The following is a 15,160-nucleotide window of genomic DNA, read 5'->3' on the forward strand; positions in this document are numbered from 1 at the left end:
CTGAACAGGAGTACCAAGAAGCCTTTCCACACTGGGAACTCTACTGTAGCAACACTGAAATTGAAGAGAGGAATTATGTCTTGTGAGGAGAAAGCCCCTTCCGCCCTTAGAAAGGAGGGGGGTTGCAGTTAGCACGAGCCCTCCACGTGCACCGGGGATGCTTGCATCCCCTGGCGCTATTGGGTGAGCTCTGGGTGCGGTGCCCAGCTGGCTGACCAACTGGTGCAGCCGGCTATGGCGTGCCCACTGCACTTAAGTGGGCTCGCAGCCAGAGCTCGCCCTCTTTCCCTGGGCTCCCGTTCGTTCCTGCTTTCCCTTCCCACCCTCCCTTTAGGTTAGGTTTTCCTTGACCTTGCTATGGACCACGGTTGGTCGCCGTTGAGGGGCCTGGTAGGAATTTTTCCACCTGGCAAATTGGCTCCGCCTTGTGGTTTTCGCCTACCTCGTAGCAACTCGTCACAACTTTGGTTTGGCGGTTAGGCATTGGATAAAGTCAGGAAGGTTAGGAGGTGGGGGGGGGGACGGGCCAACACCTCCCCCCAAGTGATGAAGGGTACTTCGTAAAGGAGTCCGGGGGGCGTGTCCGTGTCCAGAGCCGTGGGTGGTGAGGGCCTAAGGCACGCCCCAGATCGGTGATCACAGGGTGAGTCCTTAGCTGATGTGCAGCAGCAGGGGCTCACCCGACAGTGGTTATCCCTTCCTGGACTGCCAGCACGTCGTACTGGAGTCGGATATAGTCTAGTTAGATCCAATGCCTAAAGCCAATACCGCTCAACATCCGGAACCAATAAAGTTGTGGCCTTTTATTCTCCATTTAACCTTATATACGGTGTCTTGTGTCTTATTTATTCACGGGAGGGGTCGGGATATCGACATGCAATTGCTGTTTCCTTAGATCTCCTCTCAATACATCATTCCTCTCTTATCAAATATGTAGGGCACAGTGCCCTGAAAAAAAATGTTCTGCAAGAAACAACAGAGGCAAAGAATGGCAGGTTTTCCTTTAAAATTGGAACAAACACCGATGTGGGAGGTTGAAATACAGGGCAAGGCCCTTTATTGCACAGCGGAAGAAAGGAGTAGCGATGGATGTGAAATTCAGCTTCTTTCAGTTTCCCATATTATGATGATGATGACTTGTTAGTTGTTTGTTACCCAAAGGTCTCCAAGAGATTTGCAATACATTTAAAGCATAAATATAAATGCACTGTACCACTAAAACAAAGCTACCCTCATAACAGCCACAGGATATTTTTGGCACTAACAACACTGTGTCAGCTTATCAAAAGGCCTGAGGGGGAAGGTAACAGACACAGCAGATAAAACACTGGTTTCCACTAAAACCGACTTAAGCCTGACAAATTAGAAATCTGGTGGAACAACAACAACAACAACAACTTTGCAAGGGTTGTCAAAGATGCAGCCATCCAAACATTTTGAGGCAATGTATTCCACAGCACTGTTGTGGCCGATGAACCAGTCCTATTTCTAATTTTGACCCTTTGGAAACTTATTTAATAAAACCTCTGTTCAACTCAAACAAATGAATCTCCACATCACACTTTTTTATATATTAACATTTTATTAGAAGAATTTCATTTATAAAAAGAGTGACAAAAAGAAAAAAAGGGGGGAGTGTGTGAGAATGAAAAAGAGAGAAATACATATAATGTGTATGATCTTATTCTCCTAATACACATAAAGTTATCAATAACCTTATATGTTATGTGGAAACACATTCCAAAAACCATTGTATTTATTTAAAGAAAGTCTGTATCTATAAGCAGTCTATTCATATGTTGCCAGTATTGTCATGTTGTCAAGCATTAAGAGGAATTGTGTATCTTTTCTTCCATTTCATCAGTATCAGTCTCTTGGCCACCATTAGGGCTTGTAGAATCCGTTTTCACTGTCCCGGTGTCAGTTTCCATACAATGGGTATATAGTTCACCTCTGAAAATCTTATGTTCTTCCATAGCATCTTATGTATTTAGTCCAGCACTTTCTCCCCAAACTTATCTGGTATCTGAAGAATATTTGGTATCTGAAGAAGTGTGCATGCACACAAAAGTTTATACCCAGAACTAACTTTGTTGGTCTCTAAGGTGCTAATGGACAATTTTTTAATTTTTTAATTTATTTTGACTGCGGCAGACCAACACGGCTACCTACCTGAATCCCAAAACTTAGTAAGTATGGGACACGGTAAAAGTGTATTGTCCATATTACATCTTCAGCAAAGAGCTACTCTACATAGACTGTGGGAATACACTTCGTGGGTTCCTTTGAACCCAGGGTTATTTGCTTTAATTTAAGTTATTTAGGTACTATTTTATGTATACTTCCTCACAAAAGTGAAAGTAAAAGTGAGGCTCAGTGGGCATTTTGCCGCTGATATCACTCCGCCTAAAATTCTAGTTCCAGAGGTTTTCAATTGTCAATGGTCGTTTATTCTGCTTCCCGCCTTTTTTGGGGGCAGCAACAGCGTTCCTATTGGTAAATATATTGGTTATGATGTCACGCTTGGTTATCAATAAAAGGCTGCGGCTCCCCGCTTAGGCAGTTCAGTTAGAGATCTTTATTTTAGGTTTTCCTTAGTTAAGTTAAGTTGGGTCTTTGGGTTGCTGGGTTGGACGGGTTGGATTGTTTGGGAGCGCGCGTTATTTTAGTTAGGGATTTTAGTTTGCGGAAGATTCTCGGTAAAGGCTTAGACAGTTTTAGTTTATTATAGGTTTAGATCGCGGAAGATTTGGCGTGTATAGTTTTTAGTTAGCCTAGCATTGCGGAAGATCTTGGCGGTGCAGGGATTGTTAGTTTAGGACCAGTGATAGGTTTAGGAAAGAGAAAAGCCTATGCGGGTCAGCCAAAGCCATTCAAAAGAAGTACTGTGTCTGTCTTTTATTTAACCCTTGGGGTATAAAAATTTTAAGTTCCTTTAGCCTTCATGCTTAGGTGTAACGTAGTGTAACTCAGGAGGTCGCAAGTATCTTTAACCATTCTCTCGAGGCATTTTGAACCGAACGACTCACGCACCTTCAGATTGGCCTGGCGAACAGTGATACGTTCCGTTGGCAGGCTTGGCCGGCGCCCGTGCGGAGACGCATGTGAGGTGCTGGCCGCATTTCCCCGGCAACTGGAATCCCACGTGTAGGTGGCCTATACTTGCACGTGGGAATCTCCAGCAAAGAATCCCCGCAATAGACCTTTCTTATGCAAACATAAGAGAGTGCAACAGATTCTAAATAATATTTTCTGTTGTATAAGTCTTAGTTTAAGATCCATTGACATGTTTGATACTGAAGCTTAGACACTTTCCCACTGTCTAGAGAACGTTGAAACTTCCAATTCTTTATTCCAATCCTTTCTTAAAACCTGCACATCAAACTTATTTATGGATAGTAAATATTTAGAAGAATTAATTGCTGGTTTTTAATGTGCTCTAGTTTAAAGGTTTCAAGGCTATATAGGGTCAAAACTGCTTCTCTTTTGCTGTAAATACATTATATATGCTTCATCAAACAACTGGTTTTTTCCTTATTTTTCATCCTTGAGGATTATATAATGAGAGCCAGGAGTCATGAGTAAATAATCTTGTTATAGCAAAATCTTGTTTGCAAGGAATCCCATCTGCATGGCCAGCTCTTTTAATGGTCTTCTCTAATAGGATTTGTCAGTTCATCTGTTCCTGACTGGATCCTAATTAAGTGCTAAATATTATATACATAGTACCACTTCCTCAGGATATAGGTCACAGAAATGTCATTTTTTTAAAAAGCATATGCTATTTACAGCAAAATGTTACGAACACAAACCTGTTCACTCCATTATTAATTTGTTTACAAGTGGTCAATAGGAGATTTAGTATATACAGTGCTAGATTTACATATAAGCTAAACAAGCTATAGCTTAGGGCCCCACTCTCTTGGGGGCCCCCAAAAAATGGAAGGGAAAAAACTGGATGTACATTTCCAAATAGAAGATAAAATACATATTTTGGGGGGGTGACATCATCAACCAAGATGGTGCCTTAAATCGCCGCTGAGCTCCTTCCTATGTAATTTATATAATTTATTATTTGTACCCCGCCCATCTGGCTGGGTTTCCCCAGCCACTCTGGGCGGCTTCCAACAAAGATTAAAAATACATTAAAATGTCGCACATTAAAAACTGCCTTCAGATGTCTTCTAAATGTCAGGTAGTTGTTTATCTCTTTGACATCTGATGGGAGGGTGTTCCTGAGAACAACAACCAGCACAAACCGAGACAATGGCGAGTAAGCATTTTAAAAATAATTCTCCCTGTTGGGCTATGAACTTTAGCAAGCCTGGATTGCTAAAGGGACCTTAGATTTCACTACCTTCGAAAGAATCTCCCTCAGGCACTGGCCAAGCACTAGCAGGCCCCAAAATGGCTGCCAAAGCTTCCAAAAATGAAAAAGCAGAAGCAGGGAAACTGATAGGCCTTGAAAATGCACTAGGCCTAGTAGCCCTAATCAGGAAGGAATTAGCCCAAGACTGGGCAAAAGCACTCCTCCCACATTGCTAAATTAACTGAGACTGTGAATAATGTTAAAACTGCAGCTAACACAGCGATGGAATTACCGTATTTTTCGGTCCAAAAGGTGCTCCGGACCACAAGACGCACTTGTTTTTTAAAGGGGAAAAACCAGGAAAAAATATTTTCCTGGTTTTCCTCCTCTAAAAAACGGGGGGGGGGGGGCGCTGCAGGGGAAGCCCCTTCTCCCTTCACAGCAGCTCATCCCCGCTTCCTTAAAGGGACATGGGGACGAGGGGAGAAGGTTTCTCCCCTCCTCCCCATGTCACTTTAAAGCAACAGGGGATAAGCCTGCTTTTAGCATCGGGGCGCAGGGTGGTGGAGAAAGAAGCAGCATCCCCGCTGTTTCCTCCACCACCCCATGCCTTGCACCGATCCCAAAAGCCTGCTTTTGGGATTGGCGGGCAGCGCGTGGGGTGGTGGAGGAAATCCTCTACCAACCTCCCTGCCGCCCACCGATCCCAAAAGCAGGCATCGCAGCTGCCTCACCCTCCCGCCGAATGTGGCGGGGGATGGGGGGAGGCAGCGGGAAGCGAAGGGGATGTTGCTGGATCGTGCAACATCCCTTCGCTTCCCGCTGCCTCCCCCCATCCCCTGCCGCGTTCGGCAGGAGGTAGGGGGAGGCAGCGGAGATGTTGGTGGATCATGCTAGCTGCTCCGTGAACGGAGCTGCTGGCACAATCCACCAACATCCCCTTCGCTTCCCGCTGCCTCCCCCCATTCCCAGCCGCGTTCGGCGGGAGGTAGGGGGAGGCAGCGGAGATGTTGCTGGATTGTGCTAGCAGCTCCACTCGCCGAAAGAAGCTTCTTTCGGTGAACGGAGGTGCTGGCATGATCCAGCAACATCACCGCTGCCTCCCCCCACCTCCCGCCGAACACGGCGGGGGATGGGGGGAGGCAGTGGGAGTGAAGCCTTCGCTCCATAAGGCGCACAGGGATTTTCCCTTCCTTTTTAGGAGGGGAAAAGTGCGTCTTATGGAGCGTAAAATACGGTAAGCTTGAAAAATAAAACATCTACTAGGACTCAGAAACATGCGCAAACAGACCTTAAAATTCATTTGGAAGACTGTTGAGATCAGGAAAAGAGACTTAACTTGAGGGCCAGGGACCTACCTGAAAATTTTGGAGACTCATCTAAAAGCGGCCTTCCTCGCATGGATTCAATAATTATTTCCTGACTGCAAAATCAATGCAGAAAATATAGAATGCATACACACAGCCTTGAGGCCTAAACCTAAAAAGGGGGGGACCCCAGAAATGTGATTGTCCGCTTTAACACGTTCTTGATGAAAAATGATTTAATGCAACATTTCAGAAAACTGGGGAAAATGCAATATGGGGACTCTGTTATAGCTATCTCCCAAGACCTTTCTCCTGGGACCTTGCAGCGACATCATGAATTCAAAGCATACACCACATCACTTCTCAATGGAGGGATAAAATACAAATGGGGATTCCCCTTTAAGCTGATCATCACTCATAATGGAATAACCAAGGTAGCAGCCTCGCATGTAAAAGCTAAAAAAATTATTTAAACAGCTCGATGTACAGATTTTAGGGAAGTTTTTAATGTTTGATATTTTTGTATTTGATTTCTGTTGGAAGCCGCCCAGAGTGGCTGGGGAAATCCAGCCAGATGGGCGGGGTACAAATAATAAATATTATTATTATTATTATTATTATTATTATTGAAGACACGGCAACAGAAGGAGTGGAGGAAAGCGCCAGTGAAGAGACAGAAAAATACCCCTTTGAATGGCAACAACAAGGGGGGGGGGGGAGACAGCGAAGAAAATTAAAGGAAAGAAAAATCCAATGCAGAAGAAAAATGGACCGAGAATCCCACAAGATGGCTTCTGCTCTGCGTGAGATCAGTTTGTCTTGATCCGAGAGATTAGACAAAAATTGAAAACCTGGAGCAAGGGTTCGCTGTCATGGTTGGGCCGAATCGCCACTATAAAAATGATGGTGCTGCCGTGCCTCCTCTATTTCTTTAGAGTCTTACCAATAGCCATAGAAGACAAAAAATTACAAAATTGGCAAAACATGCTTCTAAAATTTATAGACCAGAATAAAAAGCCAAGGTTACCATATAAAGCGTTTTATCAACCAGCCAAAGGAGGTGGCGCGGCAGTACCTAATATCATGTGGTACTATGCAGCGGCCCATCTACATAGCATTTTTTCTGGTAATTCAAGGATCTCAACAAATAGCTTGGCTAAATATGGAAAACCCAAATGAACAGAATTCAATAAGAGGGGACCCATTTTGGCAAATAAATAAATAAAACATTTATTGAGATAGAAAACCCCTTTTTATTATCTAATCTAAAAGTTTGGAAGAAATGGTTCCCACGGATGGCCTCTCAGCCTTCTCCTTTAATACCATTGACATTTCACCCTACTTTCTATAATAGAGACAGAACATTCCCCTTTGAAAAATGGGAAAATGTGGGCCTGTTTTGTCTTAAAGACTTTTACAAAAAAAAACACCCCTTTGTCTGGATTAATACTACAAGAAATTGTTCAAAAAAATTTCCCACAATTGGATGGTAAGCCATCATGTCATCCACTTCTTAAGTAGCACAGAAATCCGCAAACAAGGGATGATGTCAGTAACTGCATTTGAAAATATTTTATCTATCACAGATCCTAGAGGTAAAGGTCTAATTGCTTTGATCTATAAAGTGATTATAAATTTCTCAACCTCAAAACCCTCCATGTTGAAGACTAGATGGGAAAGAGACTTGGGAGAAGAGATTGATGATGGTTGAAGGGATTGATGATGGTTTGAGGGAAGGAATGTGGCAAAAAGCCCCCTTTCAAGCTATTTCTTCCCAAATAAGAGAAAACACCTTAAAGCTAACCCACAGATGGTACCTGCATCCCACATTGCTAAACAAAATAGACAAAAATATTTCTCCGCAAAGTTGGAGAAATTGTGGGAATGAAGGAACATTTATACACATGTGGTGGAAATGCCCATTGATTAAAAACTTCTGGTTAAAAATATTTCAGGAAATGGAACAAATTACATATCAATGGATCAATTTAGATCCCAAAATAGCACTGCTTTCTATATTTGCAGATGAAGCACAAAAATCTTAGAGACAAAGACTTAATTGTGCATCTTATAACTGCAACATGTCTTGCTGTTGCTAGACATTAGAGGACATTAAACATGAACCTATATGAAGTTTAGTATGCTTATGTTTGGGAATTAATTTTGATGGAAAAGTTAACAGAAAGGGTACAAGAAAGAAAACAACGTGAGAAACTACATAACTATTACATAATGTCATCCTCCTTTATTACATATGCATCAAAGAAAGAACATGCATTTAAAACACCTAAGACACATGGGAGCATGTGAAATGATATTTTTTAAACCAGCAACTGCAGAAATAATTTTCTGTTTGACTATGTTATTAATGTAATTATCTGGATGTAGTTGGGGCTGTTTTTTGGGGGGGGAGTTAGGGGGAAACTGTATTTGATTGCTTGTATTTGATTATATGTTGTTCTTATATTCAACTAATAAAATGTTGTTGTTTTTAAAATACATATTTTGTTATGTGCAAATGGCTTTAGATACCTATCAGGTACATAAATTACCATATAGCATATATTCAACACAAAAAACAGTGACAATTTGTTGTTGACAAAGGACAGCTGGAGATATAAAGGGCAGTAGCTTAGGGCCTCATCAAACCTAAATCTGGCTCTGAGTGTGTGTGTGTGTGTGTGTGTGTGTGTGTGTAAATATAATGAATGTATGTTTGTGTGTACATGTGTGTGTTTGCATAGAAATGAAGACTAAATATAAGGCAGTTTTCTTCTAACCCATGACATATTACAAGAGAATACTATAATCACAGGTGTTTCTGGGAGATCTACAAAGGTCTGAACATTTTGGAGCAATCATCTCACTTCACAATTTAACATATTTTCTCTGAAGAGTTCAGACATATTTGCAGACATATTCAGGGCAATCTACCAACAGCAGGGGCTGGTCTTGAGTTAAGACAAACACTTAATCCCAAACACAATCCAGAGCTATGTCCTTACTTGAAAACCAGCATTTTTCAATGAAGAGCCTTTGAGGGCATTCGCACACAAACACACTGCAGCTGCTTTTAACTAAAGAACATAGAATCATAGAATCATAGAGTTGGAAGAGACCACAAGGGCCATCCAGTCCAACCCCCTGCCAAGCAGGAAACACCATCAAAGCATTCCTGACAGATGGCTGTCAAGCCTCTGCTTAAAGACCTCCAAAGAAGGAGACTCCACCACACTCCTTGGCAGCAAATTCCACTGTCGGACAGCTCTTACTGTCAGGAAGTTCTTCCTAATGTTTAGGTGGAATCTTCTTTCTTGTAGTTTGAATCCATTGCCCCGTGTCCGCTTCTCTGGAGCAGCAGAAATCAACCTTTCACCCTCCTCTATATGACATCCTTTGATATATTTGAACATGGCTATCATATCACCCCTTAACCTTCTCTTCTCCAGGCTAAACATACCCAGCTCCCTAAGCCGTTCCTCATAGGGCATCGTTTCCAGGCCTTTGACCATTTTGGTTGCCCTCCTCTGGACACGTTCCAGCTTGTCAGTATCCTTCTTGAACTGTGGTGCCCAGAACTGGACACAGTATTCCAGGGGAAGTCTGACCAGAGCAGAATATAGTGGTACTATTACTTCCCTTGATCTAGACGCTATACTCCTATTGATGCAGCCCAGAATTGCATTGGCTTTTTTAGCTGCTGCATCACACTGTTGACTCATGTCAAGTTTATGGTCTACCAAGATTCCTAGATCCTTTTCACATGTACTGCTCTCAAGCCAGGTGTCACCCATCCTGTATTTGTGCCTTTCATTTTTTTTGCCCAAGTGTAGTACTTTACATTTATCCCTGTTAAAATTCATCTTGTTTGCTTTGGCCCAGTTCTCTAATCTGTTAAGGTCATTTTGAATTGTGATCCTGTCCTCAGGGGTATTAGCCACCCCTCCCAATTTGGTGTCATCTGCAAACTTGATCAGGATGCTCTCAAGCCCATCATCCAAGTCATTGATAAAGATGTTAAGACTGGGCCCAAGACAGAACCCTGTGGCATCCCACTAGTCACTTCTCTCCAGGATGAAGAGGAGCCATTAATGAGTACCCTTTGTGTTCGGTCAGTCAGCCAGTTACAAATCCACTGAATGGTAGCCTTGTCCAGCCCACATTTTACCAGTTCTTACTTGAACAAATTGTGGATAGATGTGATAATAAATTTCCCATGATATGTCCAGTACAACCATCTATAAAAAGTGATATAGGAGTTCTAAGATACTCCCTCTCTTAAACACAAACCTTATATAATAACTTGAGTTTTGTCTATTATATCTTGTTACAAAAAAATAATAATCCAGGAAATAAACCAGTCATGAGATTCCTCCTAACCTTTTCTCAAGTGATATGAACACAGCTTAGTCTTTCAACGTCTCTGTAGATTCCTCAAGGCGGAAGTTTTCTTTCTTTCTAATCTTACTTGGCTAGCTGTGTGAAGTTAACTTCATTGCAGAGGTAATCCTTGTCAAATGTACAGAATTACATTGCACAAGACTGAGAAGAGGGTATTACATGGTTCAGATGAAACGCCGCTTCCAAGTTGTGTCTTGACATTCTCTACCTATGAATCATAATCTTCTCGGGCACATTCTGCCTCTGTTGTCCAAAGTCCTATTTGGCAGGTATTGTCTGAAGCTAATTGCATGACCACTGGACCACTCATTTCCAAAACGCTTTGGCAGTTGCGAGAGAGGCATTTAAAAAATTTGTCCTTCTGGATATGCACCAGGAAAAATCTGCACCATGAATTAAAAGGTAGTTTGGTATATATTGTAAGGAAACATGGCCCTGCCCCAAATGAACATCACGTCACTGTATTTGGTTCTTCCTTTCATTTCTCTCCACACCCTCCATCACCACGTATTCTGAATTTGCATTCTTTTTCACTTCACTATTACTCAGCAGTTGTTACCTGGTCTTTCAACTCTACAGTTAATAGCATGCAAGGCATACCATGAAATTTCAGCCAGTTGGTGCAACCATTTCCTTCTGCCAATGGCTGTGCACATCTGCATTGGGGCTGGTGCTTTTAAACATGTTCATAAATGATCTGACTTTGCTGAGGACAGCCCATTTTCTTAGTGTGGATGAAACAAGAAGGAATAGAGAAGAGCTCCGAAAGCACCACTCCAAACTGGGGGAATAGGCACTGAAATGGCAAATGCAGTTCATTATGAGTTTCATGAGCAGGGATGCGGGTGGCGCTGTGGTGTAAACCACTGAGCCTTGGGCTTGCCAATTGGAAGGTCAGCGATTCGAATCCCTGCGACGGGGTGAGCTCCCATTGTTCAGTCCCAGCTCCTGCCAACCTAGCAGTTCAAAAGCACATCAAAGTGCAAGTAGATAAATAGGTACCGCTCCAGCGGGAAGGTAATCGTCGTTTCCGTGCGCTGCTCTGGTTTGCCAGAAGCAGCTTAGTCATGTTGGCCACATGACCTGGAAAAACTGTCTGTGGACAAACGTTGGCTCCCTCAGCCAGTAAAGCGAGATGAGCGCCGCAACCCCAGAGTCGTTCACGACTGGACTTAACTGTCAGGGGTCCTTTACCTTTATAAGCTTCATGACTGAGTGGCAATTTGAATGCAGATCTCCCAGATCCTAGTCCAACACTCTAACCACAACACCACACTGGCTTACTAGAGTTCTTCTGCTATGGGGCAACACTATAAACCAAGTAGTTACTTATCTCCTTGGTTTGGGGGTCCCATAACTCCATACCCTCCAACATTTCTCTGATGAAAATAGGGGTGTCCTAAGGAAAACCGAGACATTCTGGGATCAGATCAGAAACCAGGACAGCTCCTGTAAATCTCGGACTGTCCTGGAAAATAGGGGCATGTGTACGATCTTCATACAACCTAACTCCCCTCAGCTATTTTTACTTCTAAGAATGTCTGTGGGATGTGTTGCTTATTTCAGATATTAAGGTATAATACAAAACAGAAGGGAAATCAAAATGTATATTAAATTTAAAAAATGTATATTAAATCAAATGTATATTCAATACACTGCAGGTTCTTCATGTTCCTGTTTCTGACAGGATGTGCTAAAACTGATGTAGGCATCAGCATGTGAAAATGGTCTCAGGCTTAGTCAGGGCAGAGGAGAAATCATTTTAACACTCATCATCCCTGGAGAGTTGAGCCGTTAACATCCCAGAGGATGGCAAATCCATACGTTTTGGAAAACACTGTGGATTCCTTTGCCACATTATAGGCTGGTCAACATTTGTACCATCTGAAGTCCAAGCCAGGCCTAGAGATAGCAGGTGCCATGCCACATATGAGGTTAGATCTGGACAAGGAAACAGTGCTGTGAGAGCCAGTGTGGTGTAGTGGTTAAGAGTGGTAGACTCGTAATCTGGTGAACCGGGTTCGCGTCTCCGCTCCTCCACATACAGCTGCTTGGTGACCTTGGGCTAGTCACACTTCTCTGAAGTCTCTCAGCCCCACTCACCTCACTGAATATTTGTTGTGGGGGAGGAAGGGAAAGGAGAATGTTAGCTGCTTTGAGACTCCTTCGGGTAGTGATATAGCGGGATATCAAATCCAAACTCTTCTTCTTCTGCTGGCCTTCAGTGTGGAAATTCCACAACCAGACCCAGCTTTCAGTGTGACTTGCAAATAACTCTGAGGAAACATGGGTGTGATGCAATCTCAGAAATTGGGAGGACGTAACAGGATGGATAAGAAACACACCTAGTTAAGCAACTACCAGAAAAACCAGAGTCAGTTGCAATGATGCCAACAGATGAAACTTCACAGGCAGGGGTGTTTCTGGGTGGCATCGCAAAGCAATAAAAAGTATATCCAGAAGTTTATTACTCACATTTCCTAAATAACATTGCCAGTAACTGACCTACAAGATCTGGAACGAAAACATATTGGGATGGAGGAAACAAGGTACTGTATCTGAGTTAGCACCATACCTTGGTATCATATGTGCTGAGCTAGCCTGTCCCTAGTACTACTTTGTGCTGTCGTAATCTTTTGACACATCAAGTCCAGCACTGCATCTCTTTCACTTCAGTTGTACTTACATGAGCAGGTAGGCAAATGCAAAAGTGCCGCCGAGAGCCTTTGAACTGATACACCACAGTCTCTACTCTACTTCATTCTGAAGGAAACATGAACCCCGGGGTAAGAGCCAGGAACCCCTGGAATCTCGCAGCACTCAGAGATTGGGGTGGCACGCAACTATACTTTTGCCTGCCACTTGAGGTTTCATGTCTGGCCAAACATTGGCGGAGGAAGCCGCTTGGGCGCCTGGGATGGCACGCCCAGGGGCGGGGCGAGCTGCCAATGGGGCGGGGTGCACCATGGGGCCTCCGGAGTCTGCCTGCCTCCTCCCACTCAGCTGCCCTACAGCTGGGGGGGGGGAGGCAGCGGACGAACCATTTGGGCAGCCCAGAGCCTGCGCACGTCCAAGCCACTGTGTCTCTCCTAGGAGAGACGTGTGGCTCGAGCGCACTGCAGGCTCCATGGTGAGTGCCGCCCGGCATTTTGTCATCCCCCTCAGTAGTGACACCCGGGGCGGCCCGGACCCATCACACACACCCTTCCTCTGCCCCTGTAGCCAGCTTTCTAGTGTGAAACGGAATATCACTGTTTCCCCTAACTGAGTTCTTATGACTCATCTGGCCCGGTGACTGTAATATTCTAGGGCTTGTTTCACAATCCAGTATTTCCCTATTTTCTCCTGAGCATCTTGAGTGCATGAGGGAATGTTTTCTGAAATTTGCTCAAGGTGCAAATGTCCATCAAAATCATTGTCAGTTTCCTGGTGATTCAAATGTTATCTTTTAAAATTCAATTTATTGCTTTATCTTTGGAAAAGTTTAATGCTTCAATTATACAGCCCTTATTAAACCTTATGAATGGACAAAGTTCTTCATCACAGTACTACTTGCAAAGAGAAGCTAAGAGCCCATTGCCTACAGGAATCATTAATTGTATAAATATTTACATAACTTCACGTAGGACCCCCAATATTATTTTATTATTTATAATAGTACAGAAGTGCAGAAAGGCAATAGACAATTAGTGTCCTATTATGATATGTTACTACACATTGCATAATTTAAAAGAAGTAAAGACAAACTCTTGCCAACTTGCTATTATTATTATTATTATTATTATTATTATTATTATTATTATTATTATTATTATTATTATTATTTTGTATGCCACCCATCTTACTAGGTTGCCCCAGCCACTATGGGCAGCTTCCAGCAAATTAAAACATCAAACATTCTCTGTACAAGGCTGCCTTCAGATGTCCTCTAAAAGTCAGATAGTTGTTTATTTCATTGATATCAGATGGGTGTTCCACAGGGCAGGTGCAACTATTGAGAAGGCCCTCTGCCTGGTTCCCTGTAACCTCACTTCTCGCAATGAGGGAACCACCAGAAGACCCTGGGAGCTGGACCTCAGTGTCTGGGCTAGATGATGGGATTGGAGACGCTTCTTCAGATATACAGGTATACAACTTCATACAACCTACTGAATGTATTCCCTTCTCACTAAACAATGAAGGTCTAACTCACGTTTATGGAAAAGGTTCCATGAGATTATAACCAAATGTTCTTGTTCCTAAAGCTCATACATCAACGTTGATGTGAATGTAAGCAATACTGCCATGATCTTTAAGAGCTTTGCAATGTATTTACAAGAATCTGAGAATACCCATCCAGGTTGACCTTACAGCAAGGTCAACTGACACTGTAATTATATTCGTAGAACAAATTAAGAAAGTGTGTCTTGTTCCAATTACTTCAAGACGGATTGGAAGGTGCTGGTTACACTTACAATGAGTGCCAGTTTTACCTTCGCACTCTGAATTATTGGCATGTAGCCTCTCAGATACCACACCCTTGGTATCTGATTGGTCTTTCTGAAGAACTCAGATTTTCACAACAGCCATGTAGAACCTCCTTCCTATCCTGCTTGATAAGATGATGCATCCTCTGAGTTCATCTGTTTACCATTGCTACCCTACCTTTCCTTCTGCTAAGCTCTTACTGTCCTCAGATGCTGAAGCAGATGGATTGGAGATTAAGTAGCTGGCAAGCAGTAGAAAGGCAGTGGCAATTGCACATACTGTCCCCCATATGGTGCTGCTTTAGGCATCTGTCTTAGGTGGCCTTGTGATAAGGCTAGTTCTGATTGGTTGGTTATAGCTGAATATAGGCAGAATGGATAGAGAGTTGGTTAAGGTTCTGCAATCCAGCATCTGAGGTCATTTTACACATGGCGGAATGGTCTTGAGTTCAAGACCTATGGTGCTCTGCTGTTTTTACATGTGATGCATACCCTCCAACATTTATTTGATTAAAATAGGGATGTCCCATTCCATAATGACCATGTTACTATTTATACCCCACACATCTTACTGGGTTGCCCCAGCCACTCTGGGCAGCTTCCAACACATATAAAAACACAATAAAACATTAAACATTTCTTAAAACACAACTTCCCTATACAAGATTGCCTTCAAA

The sequence above is a fragment of the Lacerta agilis genome, chromosome 16 (genome assembly GCF_009819535.1).
Source record: "Lacerta agilis isolate rLacAgi1 chromosome 16, rLacAgi1.pri, whole genome shotgun sequence".
NCBI classification, from domain to species: Eukaryota; Metazoa; Chordata; class Lepidosauria; order Squamata; family Lacertidae; genus Lacerta; species Lacerta agilis.